The sequence below is a fragment of the Ranitomeya variabilis genome, chromosome 5 (assembly GCF_051348905.1).
Source record: "Ranitomeya variabilis isolate aRanVar5 chromosome 5, aRanVar5.hap1, whole genome shotgun sequence".
NCBI lineage: Eukaryota > Metazoa > Chordata > Amphibia > Anura > Dendrobatidae > Ranitomeya > Ranitomeya variabilis.
In genome coordinates, this window is record NC_135236.1 from 487,631,252 (window position 1) to 487,654,636 (window position 23,385).

Sequence of the window (23,385 nt, forward strand, 5' to 3'; positions counted from 1 at the left end):
AATCATAGCATAAGTAATCACTATTTCATGTCTAGTTCCTCCTCGACCTATGTGGTTATTGGTCCTATTTGAAGTTGGGGACTCGGGTCTCACCAAGTGTAGCTAATCTGTTCATGGGGGCGATTCGAGTCCTCATCAGCTTTATCAGATCCTATTTTTAAGGAAAATATCTTGTTATATAAAAGGTACATGACGATTTAGGAAATTGATTGACAGCCTCAATTGTAATGATTGGGGTATTTCTTTTGTGGGAACTGTGAATAAAGATAAAATCACATATTTAGATTTAGATTTGTTTCATGAAGACAATAGGATTGTTACAAAAACATTTTTTTTAAAAGTAGACAGCAATGGCTACTTAGATTTTAGAAGTGCTCACTACACTAAGTGGAAGAAGAACATTCCACATAGCCAATTCTGACGAATACAAAAAAATTGTAGCAAATCTTCTGATTACATTGCCCAATCTGAAATTTTTAAAAAGAGATTTTTGGAGAAAAAATACCCACAAAAATTTATAAATTTGGCCTTTAAAAAAAACGTAAATAAAACACAATGGGAATGTCTGCAGAATACTGAACAAAAATCTAAGGAGGGGTGTCAAACTACAGAGAATTAAAAAAGAAAAAAAAAAAACCCCTGAAAATAACCAGTGTCGCTTTAAGTTTAATTTTATAATTTTATTACAGATTATAATAAAGGAAATACATATATAAGGAGTGTTTTAAATAAACACTGGTATTTGTTACTAAAAGATTCTTTTTTTAAAAAAACATTCTAAGTAATCAACCTGGTATAACTTTTAGGAGGGGCCGGACAATTGAAAACTTAATAGCACCCAGTAAGATTCTCAGAAAAAAAGAAGGTTTTTACCTTATGGGACAAACAAAAAACACAGGAACATATAAGTACAGATCAGGGAACTGTTGCACCTGTGATATCATGCAACATGGAGCAAAATCGATAACATCTAATAGCACAGGTGAAAAATTCATGATAAAACAACATTTAACCTGCGAAAGCACTTTTGTAATTTATGTAGTCATCTGTTCATGTGGCCTGCAATATGTCGGCTGTACGACCCAAACGCTAAGAGCTAGAATGAATGGTCATCGCCATAATACTAAAATTGGTTTTGTCCAACACAGTTTATCTAGACATTTATTAATTAAACATCGAAAAAAAAAATTATATCACAGGCATTCCTGTAGAATCCATCCCTGAAAATGTATTGAATCGCAATGAAGTGCTGAATAGGAAAGAATCTTTTTGGATTTACCAACTCCAGACTTTATTTCCCAAAGGTCTGAATGATGTGGTTGAAAAAGTTTGATCAACAATGCCGACTGAATAATGCATTGTTGTTGAATTTTAGGGGGAACATTTTTTAAAAAAATTTTTGGGATTTTTTTTTTTTTTTTTAAATGGAGGATTAGCCTCCCTTTCATCTGGCTGTGTGTGGCTATAAAGCTCCCTCATCATTCTACTCCTTTGGTTTCTTGTGAAGCAAGGTATATATAAATCGATTGTGGCATACTTTTTATATATGATATACATATTTTTTAAAGAACCTGAAGAAGACTCCGGGATGTTGGAGTCGAAATGCGTTGTTTTATCCTACAGGAAAGAAATATATCTTGGTACCGTGTTAGCCAGTAGATAGAAAAATATTTAGAATGTAGTCTCGAAAGCTTGCAATTTGTTACCATCTTTTCAGTTAGCCATTAAAAGGTATCAACCACTGAGGACTCTCAATTCTAAATATTTTTGTTTTATCCTGTAACTTCTAAATAAACGATTATATTTAATTTCCACGAGAATATTGTGATGAAAGCGCCGACAACTATCTGGGTATTTCTTTGTCTATTGTCCCTATGTAATGCAAGGGTATGCAGGGCCCAGTAAGTAAGAGGCTACAGGGGAAGATACTTAGACCAATATGTTCGTCATGCTGCCGAAGGAATAAGAGACAGAGCACGTCTCTCTTAGATACTTACGTCCAACTGAAGAGGTGTCTAGTTTCATGTGAGAAGAAATTATGTTAGTCTATTGTATTATTCCACACCCACTGTCTAAGGTTCAATCCTAGCTAAACATGTTTTTTAGCAACTGATATATATATCCTGTATATATAGTAGCATTTCACCCGCTACGGGCCTAGGGGACACTCGCTTAGGTGCGGCGGATGACACTCAGGAGACACATTTCCTTAAAAGTTCACAGGGTTTATTGCTTCATAAACCACATTGCAACAGGAACAACAGGTAAACAGTTTTACGTCAGACAGGTGATTCCCCAATGTCCATAGTAGAGCTCCGCTCTCTCACGTCTGTGGGCACACAGACCGTGCTATGACCAGCACGTAGGCTCTCCAGCCTAAAGATGGTCTCTGTGTGTTGTTCAGGACGTCTGTTCCCACGTGGAACCGTCCAACACACAGGCCACTCTGCAGTGTCCAGCCAGGACACATTGAAGTGTGTCCACCCTGACACACACCCACACACTCACCATGTGCTACACACACCTCCTTTACATAGGTGTAACCACGCCCAGGTACCTGTCACATGGCCAGTCAGGTGAGCGTGACATCACCACAGGTCCTTACACACAAAACCATCTTACGTGTTCAGACACGCCTCTTTGGGTGGGTTTGTAGGTGACTGAACCCACCCATCTCTCCAATCACCTGGAAGCCTTCCCAATGTAAACAAATCCCTCAGCAGTAGATCTGCTTGAGCAAAACATACCCAGGCTTCCATCACAGGGCCCCCCACCTCTGCGATACATACCGTCCACTAATCACACGACCAGTCGCTATGCCACAATATATATATATAGTTACACAATTATGGCAGCTAAATAGGAAAGGGTTCTTTACAGTAAGAGCAATCAGACTGGAATGCCGGCCACAGGAGCTAGTAATGGCAGTTACTATAACAACATTTAAAAAAGGTCTGGATGCTTTTTAAACAAAACATGACATTGTGAGTTATAAATAATCTAGCAATATAAAATATATAACTTTTAAAAATAGGTTGAACTTGATGGTCCTAGGTCTTTTTTCAACCTATGTAATCATGTGAACTGTACATTAGGAAAATGCTTGAAATGTAATTCCCTATAATACTATTTTACAAGTAATTTCCCCTTATTTTTTCTGTGTAAAGTGCTAGCTATAAATCCAATCTCTGGATTTAAAAAATGCAAAATCACTCCAGAAACAATTGCACGTTTAATCTGTATTTCTTATGGTGCTTAAAAACCCTAGAACGCATATTGGGGGCCTTTTAGGCCCCCATGCTTACATTTTTGCTATTATCTGCAAAATTACTTTAGTTAGAATTTTGAAACTCCAGGTATTCCTCAAGTATGTCGTTGTTGATAATATCCAGTTGTTCATATAATTTTTTTCATAGGCATTATGGTGTAACAATGCTTGTTTGGTGAAAACTATATCCGTACGAATTGGGGGCCTTTTAGGCCCCCGCTATTTTTATCATGTTCTCAGTGTGTTTGTGTCTCAAGTTACTTTATTTGTACTCAGTAATGCTGGTGGAGGGGCCAGGGTGTGGATAATAACATGTGAGGATGTCATGTGATTTTTGGAGGGAGTGATAAGGCCATGACATCACCTCAGGTCCTTCGGAACACAGTAATGAGCTGTGTATAGAGTACTGAGGAGAGTATACACTGTGAGCTAATTGCTGAAGGACCTGTGATAAGTAGGGTTGAGCGAAACGGATCGTTCATTTTCAAAAGTCGCCGACTTTTGGCAAAGTCGGGTTTCGTGAAACCCGACCCGACTCCAGCGTGGGATCGGCCACGTGGTCGGCGATCTTGGCGCCAAAGTCGCGTTTTGTATGATGCCTTCCCCACCATTTTTTCAGCCAATTAAGGAGTGTGGGCAGCGTGATGACATAGGTTCCGGCCTGGTTTCTGCGGCGTCATAGAGCCATATTACCGTTTGGGCTGCAGTGATTTCCGCAGTCAAACACAACATATGCTTTGCACGGAGGGGAGAGAGAGAGAGAGAGATTAAGTAAATGTAAAAAATAATCCACATTGACTTGCATTGGGTTTCGTGTTCCGGTCCGGAACCCGACTTTACAGTAGAATCGGACGATTTCACGCGATCCGACTTTCGAGAAGGTCGGGTTTCACAAAACCCAACTCGATCCTAAAAAAGCAAAAGTCGCTCAACCCTAGTGATAAGATAAGCTGTTGAGAGGAAATCTGATTCATTTTCAGTTTCTGTTTCTAAGAAGCTTGCAACGGCTAGAGCTTGTGAGCCACAAAAATCCAGAGAATTGTACACCACCTAAAAGTATAAAAGGTAAGAGCTGCTGAGGGTGAGAGGACGAAGGGGGGACATTACACTTACAGTGTGTCACACACAAGCAAAGAGTGGACAACCCTGATTCTGTTCATTGTTTTTCTTTTAGTTTGCTAACATCTAGTCAGCAATGGCACACTCTTCCTCCAAGTGTCTGACTGACCAAGAGATTGAAGCGATTATGTTTCAAAGCGATGATGAAAGTGAACTATCTTTGTCTGATGAAGAATATCTGCCACCAGCTAATCAAACATCATCATTCAGTGATTCTTCTGATGATGAAGAAGTGAATCTAGTGGATCCTCAAGAAGTGATAAGCAGAACATCCAAAACGAATGTTTTTTGGGACAGTAATCCTACATTAGTCGGACGTACTCCAACACACAATATTGTGAGACAGGCTCAAGGAGCTGTGGAAGTCCCAGTTACTTTACCCCTAAAGATGTATTCTGTACTTATTTTTCTGACAATATTGCAGAAGAGGTCCTATTATGTTTAAACCTAGAAGGAAGACGTATCGCTTCTGCAAAAAATAAGTCCTGGAAAAATATCTCAAAAGAGGAACTTTATGCATATATTGGACTTTTACTGCTGGCAGGGAGTCAAAAATCGTATGATGTCCCAATACGAGAATTATTTCTGGACCCACTTTCTGATCCACACTATAAGGCAACAATGTCAGTGGGCAGATATGAGGAAATTAGAAGAATCATTCGCTTTGATGATAAGCGAACTCGTGCAGCGAGGTTTGAAACAGACAAATTAGCCCCTATCAGTTATATCTGGAACATATTTATCAAAAATTGCACAAAACTTTACAATCCTAGTACTAATGTTACTGTAGATGAGCAACTTGTACCGTTCAGAGGACACTGCAAGTTCATACAATTAAAACCAAAGCAACACAGTAAGGATCAAAAAAACAAAGAAAGGATACCAAAGTATGGACTTTTTAAAATATACCTTTATTAATAGGAGTGGTAATGGTTACAATATTTTAAAATTACAAAAGAATAAAAAATAAATGAAAAATTAAAAAGATTTTTTATATAAAAAAACAACAACAACAAAATTGCGCGGCACCAGGAAGATTAGGATGAAAATATTATTCCTAATTGCAGCCCCTCTATGATACCAGGATATCCTGAATTATGCTGTCCATAAATAAATATATCTTTCTTGTGCAAAAAACACAATTCAAACTAGTGTAAAGCAATATTAAAGTGCACAAGTACCATAGCCAAAGTAAAGTGACCAAGTGCATATATGAAAATTAATTTCAATCTCAAAGTATAACTATATAAAGTGAAAAAGTGCAAGGACCTACCACTAGGTTCATAAATAGAGTGCCAGCATATGCTAGAAATATTCAAACCGTATGTGAAAAAAGGTACAGCAGTTTATATAGTTGTATATACCTGAGGGGGCTGAATCCTGTGCCTGCGCCTCACCCGACGCGCGTTTCGGAAGTGATTGTCCTTCGTCAGGGGGAGTTGAAACTTTTTAATTTTTCATTTATTTTTTATTCTTTTGTAATTTTAAAATATTATACCTTTATTAATAGGAGTGGTAATGGTTACATTTTAAAAAGTCCATACTTTGGTATCCTTTTTTTTTTTTTTTGATCCTTACTGTGTTGCTTTGGTTTTAGTTTGGTCTCTGCTGTGGCTTCCACAGCGTTTGTTACACAGCGCACCCTGGTGGTCTATCTAAATTTCTTTCTATAGTTTTCACACACATATATATAGAGATAGAATATGATATATTTGTGACCAACTTTGGGTGTACTGTGTGATATATATTAAGTTCATACAATACATGCCCAGCAAGCCAGCCAAGTACGGAATAAAAATCTTCTGGATGTGTGATTCTGCAAATTATTATGGCATAAATGGCGTAATCTACTGTGGCAAAGAGGTTGGTGCACCAGTACAGAAGGATCTGGGGTCTGAAATAGTCAAAATCTTGCTGTTCCAATATTCAATTCAGGTAGAAACATTACCATGGACAATTATTTCACCAATGTTGAACTAGGCAATTTTCTGCTTGCAAAAGCTATTACACTTGTTGGTACTATAAAGCAAAACAGATGAGAAATTCCAGAAGCACTGAAACACAATCGTCAGCGAGCACTTTATGAGAGTGTCTTTGGATTCAATAACAAAGCGACTTTGGTATCTTACAAGGTGAAGAAGGAGAAATCTGTAATTTTACTCAGTACCATGCATCATGATTGCAGTGTTGACAGCAATGACAAAAAATTGAAACCAGAAATCATCCTTCATTACAATACAACAAAAGGAGGTGTAGATAAAATGGATGAGATGGTGGGAGAATATTCGTGTAAGAGGCAAACAAAACGATAGCCTGTAGTACTATTTTCAAATATGCTTGATGTAGCAGCCCTAAATTCATTCATTATTAATACAGAAACTCATCCGGAATTTCATGCACAGAGGAAGGACAGGAGACGCATATTCTTGAAGGACCTTTGTCATGAACTTGTAATGCCTCACATGATAGAGTGAAGCGACTTGAAATGCTTGCCAAAGCAAACTAAAGAAGCAATGAAACAGTGTGGCGTACAGTTTCAGATTATTCCAGAGCCAGGAGAAAGAAAACGAAAGCGTTGTTTCATGTGTCCAAGAAACATAGAGAGGAAAACTGAGCGATATTGTTCCACTTGTAAGGAAACTGTTTGCAAAGAACACTCTTCTGAAAAAATAACATGTCAGAATTGTTTGGAAGACTACTATAATAGAAAAGAAAGTTAGAATAAAAATGTAGCTGCAGCTAGTTTGCTATAGATTTCTATGCGTTTTTGTGTGTTTTCATGTCTTTGTGTGAAGTTTGGGAAAAAAAAAGATTTTTTGGTGTTTTCTGTGAAAAATTATAATTAAAATTTTGTCCACTATTCATATTTTATTGAGCAATTTTGAAATAAACTTGTGAAAGTTATTTAAGTGTGTTTTTCTACATTATGTGCATGGGGGCCTAAAAGGCCCCCAATACGTTAATATGTATATTTTTAACGTCATGCGTTCTAGGGTTAATGGAAGCCATAATGATAGGTGCCTGCTTGGTAACCAGTGCATTTATTTGCCTCTGTAATGAAGTGAATTACCAATGATGAAAGGGTTAATACTTGGGTCCTGCATCAGTAATAGCCCCTGCAGTAACCATGACAACTGTTATGAGGTCATAAACAAGTGTGATAAAGAAGATTCCATAATAGAAGGCCGTGCTGCCACGATCAGCTCCATTACTGATGCGCCTGAGGACGTTGTGCTTGACCACCACACGTAATGTGCCGACCTTGGTGATATTTGGAGGTTCTAGCAGGGAAAGGGGTTGTCTGCTTTAGACACCCCCAGGGCATGGGAAGGTAACAAATGGGGGTCCCCAGCACAGGATCCCCTTCTGTTACCCTTTACAAAGAGCTGCTCTCCTTTGGAAGTTCATGGAAGCACCTATGACTTTTAGAGTGATAAATTGGGATGGGATAAGGGGGGAGAGGGTATTTCTCCTATTAGGGGTTATCCATTATGAACAATCCCTGTAACTAAAAGTCTAAATTTATGAGAGGTGGACCGGATCTGTAAGGAAGAAATGGTTCATCCATCTGGGCAATCAGATCAACTAAATTGGGTCTAACAACCAAGGTGGTGACCGATATCGCAGCCAGATCTCTCCCACATCCGGTTTATCACATTTATAGTCTATATTTGTTATGTCATTGTCTGTAAATGTGGTAAAATGTACAAATGTTAAAACTTGTTACATCTGTTATATATCGGCACTAACTCTCTACGCCTAAGGGGAAGGGTGATCCTCCAGCCATGGTTTCCTAGAGGTTTCCACCACAGGGGTTTTTTCATCTCCTGGGTGCTGGAGGGTGACTCTTTGTGAGTCAGGGGTTGTGCCATTTTTGATGTCATGTGAATGTAAATAAAATGTCACATGTCACTGTGTCATAGGGCCCGACATCTGCCGGCCACAGTTTTGCCCCAGGTGTTGCTCCTGCTCTGCTGAATATCATGGAGCAGAGAAGACAATCAAGTGAAATAAGGACTTAAATTACAGCAGGATTACAAGCAGCTTCCTCGCCTCATTCACACAGTGAGTATTTTGGCCAGTATTTTACATCAGTATTTGTCAGCTAAAAAAACAGACAGGAGCACAAACACTGATAAAAATAATAACTGAATGACTTTCCTCTTCTGTGATTTGGATCCACTCCTGGAGTCTGCTAACAAATACTGATGCGAAATATCACCAAGTAAAAGTGCTGTAAATCCTTACTGACTTCATCATTACATCGCTGACAGTGCTGCAGTCAGTAACTTAGCTCAGTGACTCTGCTTGAGTTGACATCATAAGCTGCTGAGCTCACTAATTGCAGCACTGTCGATGTGAAGTCAGCGCTGCAGACAATAACAGATACCATGGGTTGCACAAGAGATTTAGCCGTGGAGCAGGGGAGAGTGTGTAAAGTACAGGGGAACAGAGATTTCACTTTCTGAATACCTTTCATAAAAATCGACGCATTTCGAACCAGGACTAAGAACGTTGTAACGTTTGAAACGCATTGGTTCTTATAGAAAGTGTTCACTTCAACCTTTTGCAAAGTTTGCATATTTATTCACTTTTTTTAATGGATTAAATTAAAAAAATATATATTGCAAGCTGGATCCTTTACCATTTTTGGATTTGTTTACCTTTTTAATACTACAAAAATTGAGGTGTGTTGAATTTTTGAAATCTTGCGAATTATATGTGTTTTATTTGCGGGATTTCCCCATACACTTTAATGAGATGCCAAATATTCACATATAAAAAATTCATATAGGTTTTTAATACATTTCAGCAGCAAAAAAATGGATGTAATCCACATGCATACATAACATTATCAATAAAGCATTATCAAAGCTCACAGCAAGCAGAAAGTTTACAAAACAAAGTAATTTTAATAAAAAAATTATATTCAAAAAGAAGCAAGCGCGAAACTGAAAAAAATGCAATAAAAACATGTAAAAAACACTCAAAAGGCAACGAAGAAACACAAATAACCTAATCTGGCAAATTGAAGAATGAAATTCTGCAGGAAATCTACAGCGTCAAAATCTCACCAAATACTCATCGTAGAAACATAGCCTTAGAGGGTAATTTTACTGATTGTGAGACGGGAGATGAGAGACAAGTCTGCTGCCAATGGGAGAGAATTTGTGGTCTAAATTATGAGATTGTCCAGCTAAGAAAAAAGTTCACAAAAAAACCCAAAACAAAACATTTTGATATGGTATCTTGAAGAATACAAAGGAATATAGGGGTGTCCTTTGTCCGTGATCCTCGTGGTCAGTATGGTTACAGAGAACATGTCTTGCTCTTGCCTCCGGATGGCTGCTATACCCTGCAGTAACTGATAATCCACGGAAATGAATAAGTGCTGTATTGTGAGCGGCATCCAGGGTCGTAGTCATGGCCCACATAGGTGTCTGCTTTAGTGTGACCTGACCATCCGCATCACATATATACAGTCCCACTGTCTCACTTGCCTGGTTCTCAGAGGCCTCCCTTAGACGCCAGGACACTTCTTCACAAAGAGACAGAGTCCAATTCCAACTTAAAACGTAGAACTTTGCTTGTTTCCAATCGCAGCACGTCGACATCAGTTACAGCATCAACACAGAGTTCTGCACAGTTCATATCCTTCGCTTTCCCTGTGCTCTTCCCTATGTCCTTTAGGTTGTACCCAGTTTGTCCCCTCTTGACCGATACTGCAATGTCCTCCCTGTTCAGCTTTGCTACGTTCAGGAGTTCCCTTGTCTGTTTCGCACAGACATAAGGGCATGTGCCCAAGTAGAAAGCTGACACATTTTGGAGCGACCTGCGTTTCTGTTCTGCGGTGACTTCTGCTATCACTTCTGCTCTCACTTCTGCTGTTTCTGCTGCTCTCACTTCTGCTGTTTCTGCTGTCCTGCTGCTCTCACTTCTGCTGTCCTGCTGCTCTCACTTCTGCTGTCCTAGATGACTGGGCTTCACACTTAATGTTACGTGGCCCACTGCTTAGCTGGGTGCCTCCAGGCCCAGCTGACCTGCCTTGGCTCTCTAGCCTGACTGACCCAAAACCAGGAAATCCTCCTGTCTTACATACAGTTGGCCCCTCCTAAGTTAACTGTTACTGTTCCTGAGTTCCTATCTCTAATCTCAGTGTGCTATAATGCCACCCTCTAGTGGCTAACCCAGACTCTTAGAGCTGCTTAAAATGTACAGAAACTGGCCAATACCCCATCATCATTTTTTTTTTCGACCAAAATTTAGAAAATTTAAGGGAAGCGACAGTTCAATAAAGAGACCCAAGTCTCCTTTAGGAGCTTCTAAAAACCAGCAATGGTCTTTGTCCAGCTCCGGACAATGAAAAGTGCTAACAAATATATATGCCCTATCTAACTAACAATTTATGAACAGACATATATGCTGACAAGGGACAACTGAATGCTGGACTGGATGTGGTTGCTGACTGCTGTGTCTGTGCAACTGCAGGTTGTGGGCAATAGGCATCAGCGCCTCCTTCCTGGTCAGCAAATTGGGAAGGGTGTAACACAGGGGAATTGAATTACTTCATGCATTTAAATCAGGTACATAAAGCACCCAACCGGAGTTACTTCATTGATGCAAGAAATGCAATTTGTAAAACAGTAACAGACCTACATAGTGTCCTGATGGCACCGAAAAATGCTATGTTGACAGCATGGAATCTCATTTATTCAGGAAACTTTTTTGAAAGTTTTTTCCTCTTAATACAGTATATTACAATCATTATATTGTATATCACTGTGTACTTACAATTGCTCATTTTGCTTTTCTACCCAGCTAATTCTTCTTTTTTTCCATTAGCTCTATATCACGTGATGTAGAATTGTAGTTCTAATGATGACTCATGCAGGGAAGAGAGGCTTCCTGTTTCTACATAGAGCTTAGAAGGATTCAGCTAGTCTGTTTTTACTCACGTGATGTCATAGACCTAATAGAAAATAAAAAAATTAACTGGGAAGAAGGGAAAAATGAAGGGCAGAAGGGAAAAATGATCAATTGTAAGTACACAGTGCCGTATAATATGATGATTGCAACATATTAAGAGGAGTGCGTTTTAAAATTTAGTTTCCTTCAGTTGACACAGGTATTATAGCTTTTCTTCTAGAGTTTATTTAGGTGTCTGGTTCATGTAGGAAACTGGGCTGATAAGATGTGTTTCTCTTCAAGAACTGCAATGAGAAATCATATATATCCCATGTGGATACAGTTTGGTCAATGATTTTTAAATGATTTTTGTAATTTTTTTGGTCATGATGTACATTTTTACCATAAGGGTGTTTTTTGTTTGAAAGGATTGAAAAAGATCAACATTTTCCAACTTCTACCTATTTGACAGTGAAAAGTAGACAGCGTTATGATGCCACATGGATAGCGTCAATTTATCTATAAAAAAGCTGGACATGTGAGCATGCCCACATACTATAATGAGTACTTGTTTATAATGGATAGAACACTATGAGAATATTGGATGAGTGAAAATGATCTAATATTTCTTTATCTTATACTCATCATCGATTACAGGCTGTTAATAGCCAACAGCTGCATTCACAATTTTACAGAACAAATAGCAGTAATCTGCCAACAGTAATTTCTGACTCAGTGCCTTGAGGTTTAGATTATTGATACTTAGACTAGGCCAGTATTATCAGATTAGTGGGACTCTTCACACCCCATAAAGATCAGCACAAGTTCTGTTAGAATGAGTCACAGCACTTGTGCAAGCACTACAAGTGTTACACATGGAGGAAAGACAATTATGGCAGCTAAATAGGAAAGGGTTCTTTACAGTTAGGCTACTTTCACACTAGCGTCGTGCGCTGCACGTCGCAATGCGACGTTGCGGTGCACCGACGCATACTGTGGAAGCGCCGCACATTGGGGGCAGCGGATGCTGTTTTTCAACGCATCCGCTGCCCCATTGTGAGGTGCGGGGAGGTGGGGGCGGAGTTCCGGCTGCGCATGCGCGGTCGGAAATGCTGGACACGACGCACCAAAAAACGTTACATGCAACGTTTTTTGGTGGCGACGGTCCGACGCAACACGACGCAACCGTCGCACGACGGTTGCGACGTGTGGCAATGCGTCGCACTGCGTCGCTAATGCAAGTCAATGGAGAAAAAACGCATCCTGCAAGCACTTTTGCAGGATGCGTTTTTTGTACAAAACGACGCATAGCGACGTGCAGTGCACGACGCTAGTGTGAAAGTAGCCTAAGAGCAATCAGACTGGAATGCCTGCCACAGGAGCTAGTAATGGCAGTTCCTATAAAAACATTTAAAAAAGGTATGGATACTTTTTTAACAAAGAATGACATTGTGAGTTATAAATAATCTAGCAATATAAAATATATAACTTTGAAGATAGGTTTAACTTGATGGTCCTAGGTCTATTTTCAACCTATGTAATTATATGAACTGTACATTAGGAAAATGCTTGAAATGTAATTCCCTATAATATTATTTTACAAGCCATAGTGATAGGCGCCTGCTTAGTAACAAGTGAAGTTATTTGCCTCTATAAGGAAGTGAATTACCAATGATGAAAGGGTTAATACTTGGGTCCTGCATCAGTAATAGCCTCTGCAGTAACCATGACAACTGTTATGAGGTCATAAACAAGTGTGATAAAGATTCCATAATAGAAGGCCGCGCTGCCATGATCAGCTCCATTACTGATGCGCCTGAGGACGTTGAGCTTGACCACCCCACGTAATGTGCCGACCTTGGTGAAATTTGGAGGTTCTAGCAGTGAAAGGGTTTGTCTGCTTTAGACACCCCCAAGGCATGGGAAGGTAACTGAGGGGGGTCCCCAGCACAGGATCCCCTTCTATTACCCTCTACAAAGAGCTGCTCTCCTTTGGGAGTTCATGGAAGCACCCCTGTATCCAAAAGTCTAAATTTATGAGAGGTGGACCGGATCTGTAAGGAAGAAATGGTTCATCCATCTGGGCAATCAGATCAACTAAATAGGGTCTAACAACAAATGTGACTATAAACATAAGGGTGAATGACCTCGGGGAGATCAAAACATCTCCCCGAGGTCATTCACCCTTATGTTTATAGTCTTTTTACCAGGCACTGCTCCTAATAGCCAGTTTCCTACTCCACACTGATGAGGGGCAAATATCCTGTGTCACGATTCACACCGTGACTGTCACCAATTGTCAAGGTCCCTTAGCCGCTGCCCACAATATGTCACGGATTGGGGTGACTTTAGACCAGCAGACGGCTATCACATGTGCAGGGGGCTTATCCTAGTTATCCCTCCACTGCCACAATGTGATGAAAAAAAAACACACACGAGGCTATTGACCTCTTAGTTTACAGCAGGGGCTTATTTTAGGTATCCCACTGCTCTTCAGTATACCATGAACTGCAGGGATTTGTGTCTATCCCGCTTACAGTTCCACTTAACACTTGCAGCTCTCTGGCGCCCCCCTTACTCTCAGGTCAGATTAGGTACTGCACCTGGGGTAATTAGTCGCCAGGAAGGCTGCCTGCTATGTACTGGCTATTGGGCGCACTGCAGCAACGCGATAACTACTCCCACTCAGGCAGGAACAATAATTATCAAGCCGCAGTCGCTACAGTGACCCCCCCAAAAAGCCGGCACACGGTAAGCTGCCACCAGCTCCGATCAAACAGGTCCGGAGCTAACCCCCAAAATAGTAGCGTAATTCCCTTCAGAGACAGGGTACGGTTTAGGGCAGGAAGAACGAACTAGTATTAAATATTATACCCCATAAATGATTTTTAGGCAGTGTTTATAAAATATTTTACAAAGATGTTACAAATGAGACAATTGCAAATATGTACAAGGTAATTATGAAAATAAAAGGATTAAAGGAAGAAAAGGTAACACTCACATTCTCAGATCATTGCATTGCAGGCTAGGCTAGGAGAGCTTTCCATCTATCCCAGTGCATTGGCACTCGCAGTCTGGTCGCTTCAGGTAAAAACTCACAACTCCCCCCCTGGAAGCCTGCCAGCAACTTTATAACCTACAGCCTGTGACCTCACAGAAAGGGCTGGCTTTTCCAGATCCTCCTACCTTTCAGTCTGAGTACTTTGAATACAAATTGGTCTAATGCTTATAACTCCGTTCCAGTACATATCAGAATCATATCACACCCAGCATTCAGCTTGTATTAACATGAGCTTTCTTATGAGATCAAATGTGTCCTATTATTTACAGAGCAATCCCTACTTCTTCCCCCGATGGAGTTAGACGACTGTGTTTAGAGTGATGGGTAGATGCTTCGATGGAGATCAAGAATATGTATTTATCATTCTACTATCCTAAATAGTTTGTCTAATATCTCACAATAACAGAACAAAGGACCGCATGGTTCTAGAAGTTTCTCTAACAGTTAAAGCTGAGCACTGTCTACTACAGGAAATACCGGTCGTAAATGCCTTTCGTCAATAAAACTCTCTTCCCCCATGCACAGTGGAAAGGCAGCTCAACTCTGAAGAAAAAGAGAAGGGGGGTTTCTTAGCCCACATCCTGGGCTGACAAGAGAAACTAAACTTATATGATATTTCATACCATATCGTGACACCTCCCCCTTTTAGCGTGCGCTACGGCGGCAGAACCTCTCGGTATGCCTCCATGCGCACCTCCGTGGGTTCACCCTGGCGGGAGAGTCCATCTGCATTCCCATGCTCTTTGCCCGCTTTGTGTTTAATGGTGAAGTCAAATTGCTGAAGGGCAAGGCTCCAGCGCAGCAACCTGCCATTGGTTCCACACATGGTGCTTAGCCAGCGCAGAGGGTTGTGGTCGGTCACCACGGTGAAGGTGCGACCGTACAAGTAGAGCTGCAAGCGCTGCAGGGCCCAGACTATGGCCAGGCACTCCTTCTCAATGGTGGAGTAGGCCACTTCCCTCGGCAAAAGTTTCCGGCTCAGGTACAACACGGGGTGCTCTTGGTCCTCCGAGTCAACCTGGCTGAGCACAGCACCAAGGCCAAACTCGCTGGCGTCGGTCTGTACCAAGAACGGTCGACTGCTGTCGACTGCTTTCAACACAGGGGCGTTGCACAGTGCTGTTTTCAACGCCTGGAAGGCCCCCTCACAGCCATCTGTCCAGTTGACGATGTGGGGTAGCTTCTTCCTGGTGAGGTCCGTCAAAGGTTTTGCCAGGCTACTATAGTGCTGCACGAAGCGCCTATAGTACCCTGCAGTGCCCAGGAAGGACATCACCTGTTTCTTGTTCCTGGGAGTGGGCCAGTTCACGATCACAATTGTCTCACAACTAATAAACACTGAGTTCGTTCTCCAAACTTATTTGCACAGAGTCCTCGCAATAACTTTCTGCAAGTTTTTAGTGAGAGGAATGATTGCTCAAACCAAATCACTAATGCTCTAATATCCCACCGCCTTGCCACCAATATGTCACGATTCACACCGTGACTGTCACCAATTGTCAAGGTCCCTTAGCCGCTGCCCACAATATGTCACGGATTGGGGTGACTTTAGACCAGCAGACGGCTACCACATGTGCAGGGGGCTTATCCTAGTTATCCCTCCACTGCCACAATGTGATGAAAAAAAAACACACACGAGGCTATTGACCTCTTAGTTTACAGCAGGGGCTTATTTTAGGTATCCCACTGCTCTTCAGTATACCATGAACTGCAGGGATTTGTGTCTATCCCGCTTACAGTTCCACTTAACACTTGCAGCTCTCTGGCGCCCCCCTTACTCTCAGGTCAGATTAGGTACTGCACCTGGGGTAATTAGTCGCCAGGAAGGCTGCCTGCTATGTACTGGCTATTGGGCGCACTGCAGCAACGCGATAACTACTCCCACTCAGGCAGGAACAATAATTATCAAGCCGCAGTCGCTACAGTGACCCCCCCAAAAAGCCGGCACACGGTAAGCTGCCACCAGCTCCGATCAAACAGGTCCGGAGCTAACCCCCAAAATAGTAGCGTAATTCCCTTCAGAGACAGGGTACGGTTTAGGGCAGGAAGAACGAACTAGTATTAAATATTATACCCCATAAATGATTTTTAGGCAGTGTTTATAAAATATTTTACAAAGATGTTACAAATGAGACAATTGCAAATATGTACAAGGTAATTATGAAAATAAAAGGATTAAAGGAAGAAAAGGTAACACTCACATTCTCAGATCATTGCATTGCAGGCTAGGCTAGGAGAGCTTTCCATCTATCCCAGTGCATTGGCACTCGCAGTCTGGTCGCTTCAGGTAAAAACTCACAACTCCCCCCCTGGAAGCCTGCCAGCAACTTTATAACCTACAGCCTGTGACCTCACAGAAAGGGCTGGCTTTTCCAGATCCTCCTACCTTTCAGTCTGAGTACTTTGAATACAAATTGGTCTAATGCTTATAACTCCGTTCCAGTACATATCAGAATCATATCACACCCAGCATTCAGCTTGTATTAACATGAGCTTTCTTATGAGATCAAATATGTCCTATTATTTACAGAGCAATCCCTACTTCTTCCCCCGATGGAGTTAGACGACTGTGTTTAGAGTGATGGGTAGATGCTTCGATGGAGATCAAGAATATGTATTTATCATTCTACTATCCTAAATAGTTTGTCTAATATCTCACAATAACAGAACAAAGGACCGCATGGTTCTAGAAGTTTCTCTAACAGTTAAAGCTGAGCACTGTCTACTACAGGAAATACCGGTCGTAAATGCCTTTCGTCAATAAAACTCTCTTCCCCCATGCACAGTGGAAAGGCAGCTCAACTCTGAAGAAAAAGAGAAGGGGGGTTTCTTAGCCCACATCCTGGGCTGACAAGAGAAACTAAACTTATATGATATTTCATACCATATCGTGACATCCTGAAACAGCTGTCTGTGGATGGATACCATGTTTTGGCATGGGTGGTTTTCCTTTATTGGTTGCTGCCCTTCCCGTGGTTGTTCCTTCCCGGTGAAAGACCTGGCTATTCATTGCTTGCGTTGAGAAACGTGATGGTGTCTCCGCGGCTTTTCTACATGCATTAACAACAAATGTGGTGACCGATATCGCAGCCAGATCTCTCCCACATCCGGTTTATCACATTTATAGTCCATATTTGTTGTGTCATTCTCTGTAAATGTGGTAAAATGTACAAATGTTAAAACTTGTTACATCTGTTATATTATCGGCACTAACTCTCTAAGCCTAAGGGAAGTGTTATGACCCCAGTGGACAGGGTCTCAGAGGAACGTGTAAGTCTGCAAGATACAAAAATCCAGCTCATAGGGCTGTGGTAACTGGGTTGACCAAATAGCTACTCCTAACGCCAACACTAGAAGTAGCCGGGGATCATGCCTACGGTGATCGCTAGATGACTCGCGCCAGCCGGAGAATCTAACTACCCCTAGGAGAAGAAAACAAAGACCTCTCTTGCCTCCAGAGAAAGGGACCCCAAAGCAAGATACAAGCCCCCCACAAATAATAACGGTGAGGTAAGAGGAAATGACAAACACAGAAATGAACCAGGTTCAGCAAAGAGAGGCCAGCTTACTAATAGCAGAATAAAGCAAGATAACTTATCTGGTCAACAAAAACCCTATAAAAATCCACGCTGGAGATTCAAGAACCCCCGAACCGTCTAACGGTCCGGGGGGAGAACACCAGCCCCCTAGAGCTTCCAGCAAAGGTCAGGATACAGATAGGAACAAGCTGGACAAAAATACCAAACAAAACAAAAGCAAAAAGCAAGGAAACAGACTTAGCTTGAAAAACAGGAACCAGGATCAGAGGACAAGAGCACAACAGATAGCTCTGATTTCAACGGTGCCAGGCATTGAACTGAAGGTTCAGGGAGCTTAAATAGCAACGCCCCTGAACTAACGGCCCAGGTGAGGATATAGGAAAAGACAGACGCTCCAGAGTCAAATCACTAATGACCACTAGAGGGAGCAAAAAGCAAAATCACAACAGTACCCCCCCCTTAGTGAGGGGTCACCGAACCCTCACCACGACCACCAGGGCGATCAGGATGAGCGGCGTGAAAGGCACGAACTAAATCGGCCGCATGAACATCAGAGGCGACCACCCAGGAATTATCTTCCTGACCATAGCCCTTCCACTTGACCAGGTACTGAAGCCTCCGCCTGGAGAGACGAGAATCCAAGATCTTCTCCACCACGTATTCCAACTCGCCCTCAACCAACACCGGAGCAGGAGGCTCAGCAGAAGGAACCACAGGCACAACGTACCGCCGCAACAAGGACCTATGAAACACGTTGTGGATAGCAAACGACACAGGAAGATCCAGGCGAAAGGATACAGGATTAAGAATTTCCAATATCTTGTAAGGACCAATAAAACGAGGTTTAAATTTGGGAGAGGAAACCTTCATAGGAACAAAGCGGGAAGAAAGCCACACCAAATCCCCAACACGTAGTCGGGGACCCACACCGCGGCGGCGGTTGGCAAAGCGCTGAGCCCTCTCCTGTGACAACTTCAAGTTGTCCACCACAAGATTCCAGATCCGCTGCAACCTATCCACCACAGAATCCACCCCAGGGCAGTCAGAAGGTTCCACATGACCCGAAGAAAAACGAGGGTGGAAACCAGAGTTGCAGAAAAACGTCGAAACCAAGGTGGCGGAACTAGCCCGATTATTAAGGGCAAACTCAGCTAACGGCAAGAAGGTCACCCAATCGTCCTGATCAGCAGAGACAAAACACCTCAAATAAGCCTCCAAAGTCTGATTAGTTCGCTCCGTCTGTCCATTAGTCTGAGGATGGAAAGCAGACGAAAACGACAAGTCAATGCCCATCCTACTACAAAAGGATCGCCAGAATCTGGAAACGAACTGGGATCCTCTGTCTGACACAATATTCTCAGGGATGCCGTGCAAACGAACCACGTTCTGGAAAAACACAGGAACCAGATCGGAAGAGGAAGGCAGTTTAGGCAAAGGAACCAAATGGACCATCTTGGAGAAGCGATCACATATCACCCAGATAACAGACATGCCCTGAGACACCGGAAGATCAGAAATGAAATCCATGGAGATATGTGTCCAAGGTCTCTTAGGGACAGGCAAGGGCAAGAGCAACCCGCTGGCACGAGAACAGCAAGGCTTAGCTCGAGCACAAGTCCCACAGGACTGTACAAATGACCGCACATCCCTAGACAAGGAAGGCCACCAAAAGGATCTGGCCACCAGATCTCTGGTGCCAAAAATTCCTGGGTGACCTGCCAACACCGAGGAATGAACCTCGGAAATGACTCTGCTGGTCCACTTATCAGGCACAAACAGTCTGTCAGGTGGACAAGAATCAGGCCTATCAGCCTGAAATCTCTGCAACACACGTCGCAGATCTGGAGAAATAGCTGACAAGATAATACCATCCTTAAGAATACCAACAGGTTCAGCGACTCCAGGAGCATCAGGCACAAAGCTCCTGGAAAGAGCATCGGCCTTCACATTCTTTGAACCTGGTAAATACGAGACAACAAAGTCAAAACGGGAGAAAAACAATGACCAGCGGGCCTGTCTAGGATTCAGGCGTTTAGCAGACTCGAGATACATCAGATTTTTGTGATCAGTCAAGACCACCACACGATGCTTAGCACCCTCGAGCCAATGACGCCACTCCTCAAATGCCCATTTCATGGCCAACAACTCCCGATTGCCCACATCATAATTTCGCTCCGCAGGCGAAAACTTCCTAGAGAAAAAGGCGCAAGGTCTCATAACAGAGCAACCAGGGCCTCTCTGCGACAAAACGGCCCCTGCTCCAATCTCTGAAGCATCCACCTCAACTTGAAAGGGAAGCGAGACATCAGGCTGGCACAAAACAGGCGCCGAAGTAAACCGACGTTTCAACTCCTGGAAAGCCTCCACGGCAGCAGGAGCCCAATTAACCACATCGGAGCCCTTCTTGGTCATATCCGTCAAAGGTTTCACAATGCTAGAAAAGTTAGCGATAAAACGACGGTAGAAGTTAGCGAAACCCAAGAACTTCTGAAGACTCTTAACTGACGAGGGCTGAGTCCAATCAAGAATAGCTCGGACCTTAACTGGGTCCATCTCCACAGCAGAAGGGGAAAAAATGAACCCCAAAAAGGGAACCTTCTGTACACCAAAAAGACACTTTGAGCCCTTGACAAACAAAGAATTTTCACGCAAAATTTTAAAGACCATCCTGACCTGCTCCACATGCGAGTCCCAATTATCAGAAAAAACCAGAATATCATCCAGATAAACGATCAGAAATTTATCCAGATAGTTCCGGAAAATGTCATGCATAAAGGACTGAAAAACTGAAGGGGCATTAGAGAGCCCAAAAGGCATCACCAAGTACTCAAAATGACCTTCGGGCGTATTGAATGCGGTTTTCCATTCATCCCCTTGCTTAATACGCACAAGGTTGTACGCACCACGAAGGTCTATCTTGGTAAACCACTTGGCACCTTTAATCCGGGCAAACAAGTCAGACAACAGCGGCAAAGGATACTGAAATTTGACAGTGATCTTATTTAAAAGCCGATAGTCAATACAAGGCCTCAAAGATCCGTCCTTTTTAGCCACAAAAAAGAATCCCGCACCGAGGGGAAGAAGACGGACGGATGTGTCCTTTCTCCAGAGACGCCTTGATATATGAACGCATAGCGGTATGTTCAGGTATCGACAGATTAAACAGTCTTCCCTTAGGAAATTTACTGCCTGGAATCAAATCTATTGCACAGTCACATTCCCTATGAGGAGGCAATGCACTGGACCTGGACTCGCTAAAGACATCCTGATAATCAGACAAGTACTCCGGAACTTCCGAAGGTGTAGAAGAAGCAATAGACACAGGCAGGGAATCCTCATGAATACCACGACAGCCCCAACTAGACACTGACATAGCCTTCCAGTCAAGGACTGGATTATGGGTCTGTAACCATGGCAGCCCCAAAACAACCAAATCATGCATTTTATGTAGAACGAGAAAACGTATCACCTCGCGGTGTTCAGGAGTCATGCACATGGTAACCTGTGTCCAATACTGCGGCTTATTTTCTGCCAATGGCGTAGCATCAATACCCCTAAGAGGGATAGGATTTTCTAATGGTTCAAGAATAAAACCACAGCGCTTAGCAAATGAGAGATCCATAAGACTCAGGGCAGCACCTGAATCTACAAACGCCATGACAGGATAAGATGACAGTGAGCAAATCAAAGTTACAGACAGAATAAACTTAGGATGCAAATTACCAACGGTGACAGGACTAACAACCTTAGATATACGTTTAGAGCATGCTGAGATAACATGTGTAGAATCACCACAGTAGTAGCACAAGCCATTCCGGCGTCTATGAATTTTCCTCTCATTTCTAGTCAGGATTCTATCACATTGCATCAAATCAGGTGTCCGTTCAGACAACACCATGAGGGAATTTGCGGTTTTTCTATCACATTGCATCACATCAGGTGTCTGTTCAGACAACAACATGAGGGAATTTGCGGTTTTGCGCTCCCGCAACCGCCGGTCAATTTGAATAGCCAGGGACATGGTATCATTCAGACCTGTGGGAATGGGAAAACCCACCATAACATTCTTAATGGCCTCAGAAAGGCCATTTCTAAAATTAGCGGCCAGTGCACACTCGTTCCAATGTGTCAGCGCGGACCATTTCCGAAATTTTTGGCAATACACCTCAGCCTCGTCCTGGCCCTGAGACATAGCCAGCAAGGCTTTCTCTGCCTGAATCTCAAGATTGGGTTCCTCATAAAGTAAACCGAGCGCCAGAAAAAACGCATCAATATCAGCCAATGCCTGGCATACTGTTATGACCCCAGTGGACAGGGTCTCAGAGGAACGTGTAAGTCTGCAAGATACAAAAATCCAGCTCATAGGGCTGTGGTAACTGGGTTGACCAAATAGCTACTCCTAACGCCAACACTAGAAGTAGCCGGGGATCATGCCTACGGTGATCGCTAGATGACTCGCGCCAGCCGGAGAATCTAACTACCCCTAGGAGAAGAAAACAAAGACCTCTCTTGCCTCCAGAGAAAGGGACCCCAAAGCAAGATACAAGCCCCCCACAAATAATAACGGTGAGGTAAGAGGAAATGACAAACACAGAAATGAACCAGGTTCAGCAAAGAGAGGCCAGCTTACTAATAGCAGAATAAAGCAAGATAACTTATCTGGTCAACAAAAACCCTATAAAAATCCACGCTGGAGATTCAAGAACCCCCGAACCGTCTAACGGTCCGGGGGGAGAACACCAGCCCCCTAGAGCTTCCAGCAAAGGTCAGCATACAGATAGGAACAAGCTGGACAAAAATACCAAACAAAACAAAAGCAAAAAGCAAGGAAACAGACTTAGCTTGAAAAACAGGAACCAGGATCAGAGGACAAGAGCACAACAGATAGCTCTGATTTCAACGGTGCCAGGCATTGAACTGAAGGTCCAGGGAGCTTAAATAGCAACGCCCCTGAACTAACGGCCCAGGTGAGGATATAGGAAAAGACAGACGCTCCAGAGTCAAATCACTAATGACCACTAGAGGGAGCAAAAAGCAAAATCACAACAGGGAAGGGTGATCCTCCAGCCATGGTTTCCTAGAGGTTTCCACCACAGGGGTTTTTTCCGTGCATTAGAAATCTAGTGAGAAGCCAATGTTCTCACTAAATGTAACACAGAATTACTGCACAATGTGACTGATCTCCAGGTGTCAAGAATTGTGCAAAATTGTTACTAGGAGACCGGACACCGGCGGCATCAGTATGGATGTAGCAGAGTTAAGGGAGTTGTGTGTTATCTGGGGGAATCGTATTGTGATTTCTTAAAAGGGGTTATACCACATTTCTTGGGTATCAAGTGATTCTACTCAAATTATGTCTTGTACTCAGGCTCAGACTGGCCCATAGGGTAATAGGGGAATCCCCCGGTGGGCCCCTGTGCAGATCTGGGCCCCAAACCCCACTGTATGAGCAGTACTTGGCAATTCACTTGATTCACTCCAAACAGAAAAAA